General features: G+C 51.8%; 1 long non-coding RNA gene across 1 annotated transcript; it reads right to left on the bottom strand.

Annotated features, from left to right (window-relative positions):
• Positions 1–3586: 3586 nt before the first annotated feature.
• On the bottom strand, positions 3587–4264 carry LOC140207793 (uncharacterized). The gene is made up of 2 exons (XR_011888660.1): positions 4076–4264; positions 3587–3686 (listed from the first exon to the last, which is right to left on the bottom strand). It is a non-coding gene; the product is annotated as an uncharacterized lncRNA (long non-coding RNA).
• Between the last annotated feature and the right edge of the window lie 5489 nt (positions 4265–9753).

Raw genomic sequence — 9753 nt, 5'->3', positions numbered from 1 at the left:
CGTAGTGTCTGCTATACTACTTTGCTACCAGCAGGTGGAGACACACGCCACAGGTTGTGAAAATATAAGCCTTAAAAATGTTGGTAACTTCAATTTTCGTCCTAATGCAAACTTTATTAGTTGAACTCAAAACCAACTGATTCCAACACAGCAAAGCACCTAATGGAAGCAGTATTTGACATTGCGTAGGGATGTGGGAGAGCAAGGAGGGGTGGTGTGTATGTTTCTGAGAGAGAGAGAGAGAGAGACTGACTGTGTGTGTGTCTTAATATGTTGGAACCCATACGCTGTGTGCTTGAAGGGAAATTGTTAATGTGAGAGAGGAATTGCTGACTCTGAAGTAGAGAGAGACTACATCTTCCCACCTGTACGTCCCACTCTGTCTCCCACTGTGTGTTTGTGTCTCTCTCCGTCTTTTGCTGTGTCTCTGTGTCTCTCTGAGTGTCTCCATGTCTCTCTGTCTTTGTGTCTCTCTAGCCCTAATGTGTCTCCCCATCTTGCTGTCTATGTGTCGTTTGTTGTGTGTGTCTTTCTCTGAGTGTCTTTGTGTCACTCTGATTGTCTCCCTGTCTTTCTGAGTATCTCTATCTCTCTTGTGTCTCTATGAGTGTCTCTGGTCTCTGTCTCTGTGTCTCTGTGTCTCTGTGTGTCTCACTCTTTCAGTCTTTGTGTAATTGTGCACTGCAAACTCTAGAATTAAAATTAGATTCATCATCATTGTCCTGTCCAATATGAAATTTGTTGTTTTGTTAACGCAGTATTGTGCAAAGTATTTTTAAAAATTACTATAATGATAAAATAAATAAGTACATTACTAGAAAACTACAATAAAAGAAAATAAGTAAATTACAAGTAGAGGAGGTCTCTGCTGTAAAGATGAAGCCACACTCAGGTTGGAGGAACAACACCTTATATTCCGTCTGGGTAGCCTCCAACCTGCTGGCATGAACATCGACTTCTCTAACTTCCGCTAAGGCCCCACCTCCCCCTCGTACCCCATCCGTTATTTATTTATATACACACATTCTATCTCTCTCTCTCTTTTTTCTCCCTCTGTCCCTCTGACTATACCCCTTGCCATTCCTCTGGGTCCCACCCTCTCCCGTTTCCTTCTCCCTGGGCCTCCTGTCCCATGACCCTCTCGTATCCCTTTTGTCTATCACCTGTCCAGCTCTTGGCTCCATCCCTCCCCCTCCTGTCTTCTCCTGTCATTTCGGATCTCCCCCTCCCTCTCCCACTTTCAAATCTCTTACTAACTCTTCCTTCAGTTAGTCCTGACGAAGGGTCTCGGCCCGAAAACTCGACTGTACCTCTTCCTAGAGATGCTGCCTGGCCTGCTGCGTTCACCAGCAACTTTGATGTGTGTTGCTTGAATTTCCAGCATCTGCAGAATTCCTCGTGTAGAGGAACTGAATGCATATTTTTCATCAGTCTTCACAGTGGAAGACATCTGCAGTATACCGGACATTCAAGAGCGTCAGGGAAGTGAAGTTTGTGCAGTGAAAATTACGACTGAAAAGGTGCTCGGGAAGCTTAATGGTCTGAGGGTGGATAAATCTCCTGGACCTGATGGAATGCACCCTCGGGTTCTGAAGGAAGTAGCTGGAGAGATTGCGGAGGCATTAACAGTGATATTTCAAGAATCAATAGATCCTGGCATTGTACTGGATGAGTGGAAAGTTGCAAATGTTACTCTGCTATTTAAGAAGGGTGGGAGTCAGCAGAAAGGAAACTATAGATCTGTTAGTCTGACATCAGTTGCTGGGAAGTTATTGGAATCAATTGTTAGGGATGAGATTACAGAGTACCTGGAGGCACAGGACAAGATAGGTCAAAGCCAGCATGGTTTCCAGAAAGGAAAATCCTGCCTGACAAACCGACTGCAATTCTTTGAGGAAATTACAAGCAGGGTAGACAAAGGAGATGTAGTAGATGTGGTGTACTTGGATTTTCAGAAGGCTTTTAACAAGGTGCCGCACACGAGGCTGCTTAGCAAGATAAGAGCCCATGGAATTACAGGGAAGTTACTAGAGTGGGTGGAGCATGGCTGGTCGGCAGAAAACAGAGAGTGGGAATCAAGCGATCCTGTTCTGGCTGGCTGCCGGTTACCAGCGGAGTTCCACAGGGGGTCGGTATTGGGACCGCTGCTTTTCACAACGTATGTCAATTGTTTGGACAATGGTATTAATGGATTTGTGGCTAAATTTGCCAATGATGCAAAGATAGGTGGAGGAGCGGGTAGTGTTAAGGAAACAGAGAGACTGCAGGGAGACTTAGATAGACCTCAGCAGTAGTAACGTCAGTAGCGTCGAGTCATAGAACATAGAAGATAGAATAGTACAGCTGAGTACAGGCCCTTCGGCCCACAATGTTGTGCTGACCTTCAAACCCTGCCTCCTATATAACCCCCCACCTTAAATTCCTCCATATACTTGTCTAGTAGTCTCTTAAACTTCACTAGTGTATCTGCCTCCACCACTGACTCAGGCAGTGCATTCCACGCACCAACCACTCTCTGAGTAAAAAACCTTCCTCTAATATCCCCCTTGAACTTCCCACCCCTTACCTTAAAGCCATGTCCTCTTGTATTGAGCAGTGGTGCCCTGGGGAAGAGGTGCTGGCTATCTACTCTATCTATTCCTCTTATTATCTTGTACACCTCTATCACATCTCCTCTCATCCTCCTTCTCTCCAAAGAGTAAAGCCCTAGCTCCCTTAATCTCTGATCATAATGCATACTCTCTAAACCAGGCAGCATCCTGGTAAATCTCCTCTGTACCCTTTCCAATGCTTCCACATCCTTCCTATAGTGAGGCGACCAGAACTGGACACAGTACTCCAAGTGTGGCCTAACCAGAGTTTTATAGAGCTGCATCATTACATCGCAACTCTTAAACTCTATCCCTCGACTTATGAAACCTAACACCCCATAAGCTTTCTTAACTACCCTATCTACCTGTGAGGCAACTTTCAGGGATCCGTGGACATGTACCACGAGATCCCTCTGCTCCTGCACACTACCAAGTATCCTGCCATTTACTTTGTACTCTGCCTTGGAGTTTGTCCTTCCAGAGTGTACCACCTCACACTTCTCCGGGTTGAACACCATCTGCCATTTCTCAGCCCACTTCTGCATCCTGTCGATGCCTCTCTGCAATCTTCGACAATCCTCTACACTATCTACAACAGCACCAACCTTTGTGTCGTCTGCAAACTTGCCAACACACCCTTCTACCCCCACATCCAGGTCGTTAATAAAAATCACGAAAAGTAGAGGTCCCAGACCAGATCCTTGTGGGACACCACTAGTCACATTCCTCCAGTCTATATGTACTCCCTCCACCACCACCCTCTGCCTTCGGCAGGCAAGACAATTCTGAATCCACCTGGCCAAACTTCCCTGGATCCCATGCCTTCTGACTTTCTGAATAAGCCTACCATGTGGAACCTTGTTAAATGCCTTAGACCTTGTTATCCAAGAACTTATTTGTCTCTCTGGGTAATAAAATTCCTATTTTTGTTTAACCCTTCCGGGTCTCTGTGTGATCCTGTGCTTGGGTCTGGAGATACACCATGACACCGATGGATTAAGAAATTTATTTGTTTTGAGTGATTACAAGTTACTGAAACATTGCTCTTAACGCTTGTGGAGAAAAATCCTTTTCAAGTCGCTGTGGGATCCTTCTCTGTGAAAGGAAGCAAAGGGACTTGGTCATACAAGATGGCCCAGCTGGTCCATGCCAACATTTCCCGTGGCCAGCAATCACCGATCGAGGTTTCATTCCCCCTGCTGTCAGTAAGGAGCTTGTGTGTTCCCCACCCCTCCCCCCGGCCACGCGACCTCCCGCGTGCACTCCAGTTTCCTCCCACAGTCCAAAAGCCTTTCGATAGGGAGAGGTTCAAAGATTAAAGATGATCTTTGCCACAACTCGTAGCCATGCTATGCCTTGTCTGCACAATCCTCACTGACGCCAGCGACACATCTCACTCTCCGGTTGACGTACTTGTGACAAAGATCATCTTTAATCCTTAAATCCCCGTCCATGGAAAGGCCTTTTGGATGCTGTTAATCTACCTGCACAGGATTCTTCCTCCAGCAGCTCGGTCTATTCCGTATTCTCTCCATCCTCTGTGTGAAAACCATCTCCCTCGAGTCCCTTTTTAGACCTTGCCCCTTCTCTCCTGAAAACTGTGCTCCCTTTGGAAGATCCCTGTCCAGCTTCACTATGGCGCTCATAATTTACTATGCACCTGCAAAGTCATCTCTCGGTCGTCTACCCTCCAAGGATCAAAATCCTCCGCTACCTATCCCCCTTACTGTAACTCTCGCCCTCGAGAGCCGGCAGCAGCCTCCAAAATCTCTCTCTGTACCCCTTCCAGCTCAATAGGCTGGGGTGGGGGTGGGAATGTCTAATACAAGGGGGAGTATTTTTAAGGCTGGACAGCCAGAGACATTTTCCCGATGGAGGGTGAAAATGACTAATAAAGAGGGGGGCATAATTTCTTGGTGATCGGAAGAAGGTATAGGTGGGGGGGGGGGATGTCAGAGGGAGGTTTTTAACACAGGTTCTATGTTCAAACATTACAATACCGTACAGGTCCTTCGACCCTCGATGTGGTGCCAAAATATTAACCTACTCTAATCTCAATCTAACCCTCTCTCCATTTTCCTGTCATCCAGGTGTCTATCTGAGAGTTTCTTAAAAATCCCTGATGTACCTGCCATCAGGGCGTTCCACACACCCACCACTCTCTGTGTAAAGTAAACCACCTCTGATATCCCCCTTATACTTACGTCCAATCACCAAGAAATTATGCCCCTCGTGTTAGCCATTTCCACCCTCCCTCCAGAAAAAGTCTCAACTGTCCACTCGATCTACGTCACTTATCATCTTGTACACCTCTATCAAGTCACCTCTCATCCTCCTTCGCTCCAAAGAGAAAAGCCCGAGCTCACTCAATTTCTCCTCATAAAACATATTCTCTAATCCAGACAGCATCCTGGTGAATCTCCTCTGCACCCTCTCTAATCCAGGCAGCATCCTGGTGAATCTCCTCTACACCCTCTCTAATCCAGACAGCATCCTGGTGAATCTCCTCTGCAGCCTCTCTAATCCAGGCAGTGTCCTGGTGAATCTCCTCTGCACCCTCTCTAATCCAGGCAGCATCCTGGTGAATCTCCTCTGCACCCTCTCTAATCCAGGCAGCATCCTGGTGAATCTCCTCTGCACCCTGTCTAATACAGGCAGCGTCCTGGTGAATCTCCTCTGCACCCTCTCTAATCCAGACAGCATCCTGGTAAATCTCTGCACCGTCTCTAATCCAGGCAGAATCCTGGTGAATCCCCTTTGCACCCTCTCTAATCCAGGCAGCGTCCTGGTGAATCTCCTCTGCACCCTCTCTAATCCAGGCAGCATCCTGGTGAATCTCCTCTGCACCCTCTCTAATCCAGGCAGCGTCCTGGTGAATCTCCTCTGCACCCTCTCTAATCCAGGCAGCGTCCCGGTGAATCTCCTCTGCACCCTCTCTAATCCAGGCAGTGTCCCGGTGAATCTCCTCTGCACCCTCTCTAATCCAAACAGCATCCTGGTGAATCTCCTCTGCACCCTCTCTAATCCAGGCAGCATCCTGATGAATCTCCTCTGCACCCTCTCTAATCCAGACAACATCCTGGTGAATCTCCTCTGCACCCTCTCTAATCCAGGCAGCGTCCTGGTGAATCTCCCCTGCACCCTCTCTAATCCAGGCAGCATCCCGGTGAATCTCCCCTGCACCCTCTCTAATCCAGGCAGCATCCTCGTGAATCTCCTCTGCACCCTCTCTAATCCAGGCAGCATCCTGATGAATCTCCTCTGCACCCTCTCTAATCCAGACAGCATCCTGGTGAATCTCCTCTGCACCCTCTCTAATCCAGGCAGCGTCCTGGTGAATCTCCCCTGCACCCTCTCTAATCCAGGCAGCATCTCGGTGAATCTCCCCTGCACCCTCTCTAATCCAGGCAGCATCCCGGTGAATCTCCCCTGCACCCTCTCTAATCCAGGCAGCATCCCGGTGAATCTCCCCTGCACCCTCTCTAATCCAGGCAGCATCCTGGTGAATCTCCTCTGCACCCTCTCTAATCCAGGCAGCATCCTGGTGAATCTCCTCTGCACCCTGTCTAATCCAGGCAGCGTCCTGGTGAATCTCCTCTGCACCCTCTCTAATCCAGGCAGAATCCTGGTGAATCCCCTTTGCACCCTCTCTAATCCAGGCAGCGTCCTGGTGAATCTCCTCTGCACCCTCTCTAATCCAGACAGCATCCTTGTAAATCTCTGCACCCTCTCTAATCCAGGCAGAATCCTGGTGAATCCCCTTTGCACCCCGTAATCCAGGCAGCATCCTGTGGAGAACTTAAACCAGAATGGCTGCTGGGGTGGTGGGAACCGAACTGAAGTGACGGCGGAAAGGGAGGTTGGCTCACAAATAGAGAAAGCTTGGAAACAGTGCGAGAGGGAGGATAGGCAGGTGATAGAGAAGGGATGTGCTCAGACCGATGGTTTGAGATCTGTCTATTTTAATGCAAGGAGGATTATGAACAAAACGGGTGAGTTTAGAGCCTGGATCAGCACTTGAATGTATGATGTTGTGACCATTTACAGAGACTTGGATGGCTCAGGGGCAGGAATAATTACGTCAAGTGCCAGGCTTTAGATGTTTCAGAAAGGACAGGGAGGGAGGTAAAAGAGGTGGGGACTGGCACTGTTGATCAGAGATAGTGTCATGGCTGCAGAAAAGGAGGAAGACATGGAGGGATTGTCTACTGAGTCTCTGTGGGTGCAAGTTAGAAACAGGAAGGGGTCAATAACTTTACTGGGTGTTTTTTATAGACCACCCAATAGTAACAGGAACCTCAGGGAGCAGATAGAGAGACAGATTCTGGAAAGGAGTAATAATAAGAGGGTTGTTGAAGTGGGAGATTTTAACTTCCCAGCTATCGATTGGCATTTCCCTAGCGTGAGGGGTTTAGGTGGGGTGGAGTTTGTTAGGTGTGTTCAGGAAAGTTTCCTGACACAATATGTAGATAAGCCTACAAGAGGAGAGGCTGCACACATCAAAGTTGCTGGTGAACGCAGCAGGCCGGGCTGCATCTCTAGGAAGAGGTGCAGTCGACATTTCAGGCCGAGATACACACACACTCCCGGGGTCAGACACAGAGTGAATCTCCCTCCGCACCGTCCCAACACACACTCCCGGGTCAGACACAGAGTGAATGTCCCTCCACACCGTCCCATCACACACTCCGGGGTCAGACACAGAGTGAATCTCCCTCCGCACCGTCCATCACACACTCCCGGGGTCAGACACAGAGTGAATGTCCCTCCACACCGTCCCATCACACACTCCCGGGGTCAGACACAGAGTGAATCTCCCTCCGCACCGTCCCAACACACACTCCCACGGACAAATGCAGAGCAAAGTTCCCTCCCTCCGCCCCTCTCACCCCAGGACGGAGACCGCGAGTCTGTCTTTGCAATCTTCACGTTCATGTAAGTCTCGCTGTCGTCCATCCAGTCGCGGATTCTCTGCGTCTCTGAGCCCAGAAAGGGGAAGCGACCGTTGTCAGAGGAAGCCGGCGTTGACAAGTTTGGCAGTGGGGTGGGGGGGTGTGTCTGACCAACTGCAGCAAACAGCAGGTGAAGGTCTGCTGCAGAGAGGAACCGAGAGCAGCGTCAGGAAGTGCGGGGGGGTGCAGGGTGGGTGGAGATTGAGTGTGTGCGGGAGCGTGGTCGAGAGAGATAAGGGTGGCCGGGGGAGGCGGGGAATGAGGGCGAGAGGGGAGCGGGTGACGGCGACAGAGTGGGTCGGGGGGGTGGGGAACGGGTAGAGAGGTGAGATGGAGATGAGGAGACGAGGGAGGGAGGGGAATAGCGGGCGGGAGGGTGGCCGTGGGGGGAGAGAGGATGAAAAGAGGGGGCAGGGAGAGATGGAACGAGAGGGGAGGTGGGAGAGAGAGTGAGCGGTACAGAGGGGTGCAGAGAGGGGAGGGATGAGGGAGAGGGAATGTAGGGGAGGGATGAGGGAGAGGGTCTGTAGGGGAGGGATGCGGGAGAGGGTCTGTAGGGGAGGGATAAGGGAGAGGGTCTGTAGGGGAGGGATGAGGGAGAGGGAATGTAGGGGAGGGATGAGAGAGAGGGTCTATCGGGGAGGGATGAGGGAGAGGGTCTGCAGGGGAGGTTTGAGGGAGAGGGTCTGCAGGGGAGGGATGAGGGACAGGGTCTGTAGGGGAGGGATGAGGGAGAGGGAATGCAGGGGAGGGTTGAGGCAGAGGGAATGCACGGAGGGATGAGGGAGAGGGAATGCAGGGGAGGGATGAGGGACAGGGTCTGTAGGGGAGGGATGAGGGAGAGGGAATGCAGGGGAGGAATGAGGGAGAGGGAATGCACGGAGGGATGAGGAGAGGGAATGCAGGGGAGGGATGAGGGACAGGGTCTGTAGGGGAGGGATGAGGGAGAGGGAATGCAGGGGAGGGATGAGGGAGAGGGTCTGTAGGGGAGGGATGAGGGAGTCTGTAGGGGAGGGTTGAGGGAGATGTCTGTAGGGGAGGGATGAGGGACAGGGAATGCAGGGGAGGGATGAGGGAGAGGGAATGCAGGGGAGGGATGAGGAGAGGGAATGCAGGGGAGGGATGAGGGAGTCTGTAGGGGAAGGATGAGGGACAGGGTCTGTAGGGGAGCGATGAGGGAGAGGGAATGCAGGGGAGGGATGAGGGAGAGGGAATGCAGGGGAGGGATGAGGGAATCTGTAGGGGAGGAATGAGGGACAGGGTCTGCAGGGGAGGGATGAGGGAGTCTGTAGGGGAGGTTTGAGAGAGAGGGTCTGTAGGGGAGGGATGAGGGACAGGGAATGCAGGGGAGGGATGAGGGACAGGGAATGCAGGGGAGGGATGAGGGAGAGGGTCTGTAGGGGAGGGTTGAGGGAGAGGGTCTGTAGGGGAGGGATGAGGGATGAGGGAGAGGGAATGCAGGGGACGGATGAGGGAGAAGGAATGCAGGGGAGGGATGAGGGAGAGGGAATGCAGGGGAGGGATGAGGGACAGGGAATGCAGGGGAGGGATGACAGAGAGGGAATGCAGGGGAGGGATGAGGGAGAGGGAATGCAGGGGAGGGATGAGGGAGAGGGTCTGTAGGGGAGGGATGAGGGATGAGGGAGAGGGAATGCAGGGGAGGGATGAGGAGAGGGAATGCAGGGAGGGATGAGGGAGAGGGAATGCAGGGGGAGGGATGAGGGAGAGGGAATGCAGGGGAGGGATGAGGGAGAGGGAATGCAGGGGAGGGATGAGGGAGAGGGTCTGTAGGGGAGGGTTGAGGGAGAGGGTCTGCAGGGGAGGGATGAGGGATGAGGGAGAGGGAATGCAGGGGAGGGATGAGGGAGAGGGAATGCAGGGAGGGTTGAGGGAGTCTGTAGGGGAGGGATGAGGGAGAGGGCCTGTAGGGGAGGGATGAGGGACAGGGAATGCAGGGGAGGGAAGAGGGAGAGGGAATGCAGGGGAGGGATGACGGAGAGGGAATGCAGGGGAGGGATGAGGGAGAGGGAATGCAGGGGAGGGATGAGGGAGTCTGTAGGGGAGGGATGAGGGAGACGGTCTGTAGGGGAGGGATGAGGTAGTCTGTAGGGGAGGGTTGAGGGAGAGGGTCTGTAGGGGAGGGATGAGGGACAGGGAATGCAGGGGAGGGATGAGGGACAGGGAATGCAGGGGAGGGATGAGGGAGAGGG

This window comes from Mobula birostris, chromosome 13 (genome assembly GCF_030028105.1).
Source record: "Mobula birostris isolate sMobBir1 chromosome 13, sMobBir1.hap1, whole genome shotgun sequence".
NCBI classification, from domain to species: Eukaryota; Metazoa; Chordata; class Chondrichthyes; order Myliobatiformes; family Myliobatidae; genus Mobula; species Mobula birostris.
The sequence above is the reverse complement of the archived record's forward strand: the minus strand, read 5'-3'. Positions and strand labels throughout refer to the sequence as shown.